Genomic DNA, 3800 nt, shown 5'->3' with positions numbered 1-3800 from the left:
TCCCGTTAAGTTTGAATTTCAAACAAACAAGTACCTTTTTAGTTGTGACATACTTTTATCCAAATTTAACTGAGTGTCCTGTAATATATCTGGCAACCCTATTCCAAGGCTTCCCATTAAATTTCAGTCCCCACCCTCCACCATTCCTCACTGGCTCTCATTCTCAGCAAGTTCCATTCTACTACATTCCTCCCCAGTGGTTTCCTAAATGGCACGGTTAGGCGGTACATGAATCACTGTTGTTAAGACCTTGTCTCTGGCTCAATCCTGGGTTTGAATCCTAGCTCCAAACACTTTGCTAATTTCTTTTAAAACTGTATCTAGTCAGAACTTAATCATTTTATTGCATATGTTTTTACAGTTGCCTTCTATTTAAGGCGAGTGATAGTGAATTCCCAGATTTCTTTTTAAAACAGATTTAAGGCCAGGCACGGTGGCTCACGCCTGTAATCCCAACACTTTGGGAGGCCAAGGCGGGTGGATCACGAGGTCAGGAGTTCAAGACCAGCCTGGCCAAGATGGTGAAACCCCATCTCTACTAAAAATACAAAAATTAGCTGGGTGCAGTGGCAGGCTGAGGCAGGAGAATCGCTTGAACCCAGGAGGCAGAGTTTGCAGTGAGCCAAGATCGCACCACTGCACTCTAGTCTGGGCGACAGAGCAAGACTCCGTCTCAAAAAAAAAAAAAAAAATGAAAAAAAAATTTAATCTTTAAAAACCTGAAGAAAAGGGATTGAATAGTACAGATGATAAGTGGAAATGGCAAAAGTCATAAGGCAGCTTCTGAAATGATTAAAGTTTGGGAAATACTGTCCTGTTCCCATCCTGGGAGTCAACACAGATCAGCACAGTGCTGACTGAAATAATGTGCTCCTTTTGTAGCGGGACAAGCTGTAGACAAAACCCCTCAGACACTGAGTTGAAGAAGGAAGGGCTTTATTCGGCCAGGTGATCGGCAAGACACATCTCCAAAAAACCAAGCTCCCCGAGTGAGCAATTCCTGTCCCTTTTAAGGGCTCACAACTCTAAGGGGGTCCACGTGAGAGGGTCGTGATCGATTGAGCAAGTGGGGGTACGTGACTGGGGGCTGCATGCACTGGTAATCAGAACGGAACAGAACAGGACAGGGATTTTCACAATGCTTTTCCATACAATGTCTGCAATCTATAGATAACATAACTGGTTAGGTCAGGGGTCAATCTTTAACCAGGCCCAGGGCACAGCGCCAGGCTGTCTGCCTGTGGATTTCATTTCTGCCTTTTACTTCTTCTAGTTTTTACTTCTTCTTTCTTTGGAGGCAGAAATTGGGCATAAGACAATATGAGGGATGGTCTCCTCCCTTACTTTATGTGGCCCTGGTTTCAGGAGGAACCTTCATAACTCAGAGGGTGCCCAGAGGAGGAGGGAAAACTCAAGAATATATAACTGTTTCATTTGGGGGCTGAGGCAGTGTAACGACTCAACAGGTTTTCCTTGCCTGCTGCCTAGACAAAGCTGATGCATCAAGACAGGGGAACTATGGCCAGGCGCGGTGGCTCACGCCTGTAATCCCAGCACTTTGGGAGGCTGAGGTTGGTAAATCACAAGGTCAGGAGTTCGAGACCAGCCTGGCCAACATGCTGAAACCCCGTCTCTAGAAAAAATACAAAAAAATTAGCCAGGCGTGGTCGCAGGCTCCTGTAATCCCAGCTACTCAGAAGGCTGAGGCAGAGAATTGCTTGAACTCAGGAGGCAGAGCTTGCAGTGAGCCAAGATCTCACCTCTACACTCCAGCCTGGGTGACAGAGCGAGACTCCCTTTACTTTACTTTCTTAATAATTTACTTAATTCCTTTACTTTCTTAATAAACTTGCTTTCACCCCATCTCAAAAAAAAAAAAAGAAAAGACGGGAATTAGAATACAGAAGGAGTTTAATTCATGCAGAACTGGCTGTATAGGAGACCAGAATTTTATTATTACTCAAATTAATCTCCCCAAAATTTCAGCAATCTGAATTTTTTTTCTAATACTTTATTAATTCAAAAGCACTTTACAAGAAAATATAAGTATGGCTTCCAATAGGAATGTTATACCTGGACTTGGTACCAAGCTCAGCTCACAGATTTGAGTTTGCAAGGAGAAACAGGCTTTCAAGTTAAACAACAATTTGTAACCAAAACTTTAATCCCAAGGATTCTCACAAAACATATTACAAATGACAGCATGAAAAAAAAATCTTGCACAGTAACTCAAAGTTCGGCTCTACAATGTATCCTTAAACTGGCAGGACATTTTTGAAATCTCAAATTTGCACATAAAAGATGTCACGAACAGCCATGTATTCATATACAGCAATCAAATAAGTAACTTATGACCTAAAGCAAAGGCAAACTTTCTTGAAACTTAACAGATTCTATACCAACTAGGCAACCTCTGCCCAGGATGAAAGTGAGTTGGATTTTTCAAAAACCTGTAATTTAATAGTGCAGCGTTTATTTCTACCTGATGGCTTGTGTTTCACAGCAGATTTTAAAGACTGCTTGTTCAACTATAGCTGCATCCTATATCCCAGCTATGGAAAAAAAGTAAATCTTAGTTCAATTTTTGCCAGTTGCTTCTGTATTAAAAAAAAAAAATCACACTTCTGCTGGGCAGGTTTAGAGGTTTATTGTCAGTCTATGCGTAACTAAAGTTCAAAGCAAATTCAATCTTGCTTAAGGGAACATTGTAAAGTAACAATTCTTGGTATTACATGCCTCATATGATCCATTTCAAACCATAGAGAATTACACCTCTGTGTCACTGATTCCAGAGACAGATTTGAACAGCTAAAACATCTTAAAAATGCACCAAGCTTATGAAGTCTCAAACAAAACTTGAATTTTCTGTACATACTCCTGTCAGATGAAGTAATTTCCTGTACACCACTTCTCTTGCAAACTGTCTCCTATTTCCTTTCATTTGACCTAGATGGGCTACGAGACCTAGAGAAGGATCGGGATGGCTTGTGATTTCTCTCCCGAGACAGCGACCTCTCTCTTCTCCTATCTCTAGAAAGGGACCTGCTCCAGCTGCGAGAGAAGCTTCTCCTTCTTGGAGATCTGCGACGAGGTGGAGGACTACTCCTACGATAATCATCTTGAGGGCGACGACCCCAAGAGGGAGGTGGGCCATGATTTCTACTTCTTTTTTCACCATTGGACAGTTCCACTCTTACACGGCAGCCACATAGTGTTCTTCCATCTAGCTCTCGGGGATGGAACTGCATCAGCCGCATCTCGGGGATCTTCAAATTCAACAAAAGCAAAGCCAGATGGGTTTCTAGCAACCCACACACTTTGGAGTGGTCCACAGTAGCCAAAAGCCCGTTCCAATTCGGTCTTGTTGCCATTGTTTCCAAGATTGCCTACATAAACCTTTCAGTCCAACGGACAGGAATCACGATGCATTTCAAGATCTAGGGTTAAAAAATGTGGTGGCTCAAATCCACATGCTCCGATGGGCCTTCCTGCTTTCCTCCGGCCCAACACCCACCAATGCTCTCACTCACCCGGCTTCCATGAAATGGCTCCTGAATTTTATTTGATTTTATTTTATTATACTTTAAGTCTAGGGTACATGTGCACAATGTGCAGGTTTGTTACGTATGTATACATGTGCCCTGTTGGTGTGCTGCACTCATTAACTCATCATTTACATAGGTATATCTCCTACTGCTATCCCTCTCCCCTCCTCCCACCCCATGACAGGCCCTGGTGTGTGGTGTTCCCCACCCTGTGTCCAAGTGTTCCTATTGTTCAATTCCCACCCATGAGTGAGA

At 42.9% G+C, this 3800-nt stretch overlaps 1 pseudogene; it reads right to left on the bottom strand.

The window, feature by feature from the left end:
* Positions 1 to 2141: 2141 nt before the first annotated feature.
* LOC100615845 (serine/arginine-rich splicing factor 3-like) lies at positions 2142 to 3444 on the bottom strand (annotated as a pseudogene).
* Positions 3445 to 3800: the final 356 nt, after the last annotated feature.

The sequence above is a fragment of the Pan troglodytes genome, chromosome 9 (genome assembly GCF_028858775.2).
Source record: "Pan troglodytes isolate AG18354 chromosome 9, NHGRI_mPanTro3-v2.0_pri, whole genome shotgun sequence".
Classification (NCBI taxonomy): domain Eukaryota; kingdom Metazoa; phylum Chordata; class Mammalia; order Primates; family Hominidae; genus Pan; species Pan troglodytes.
This window is presented reverse-complemented; position numbering and strand designations above follow the sequence as displayed.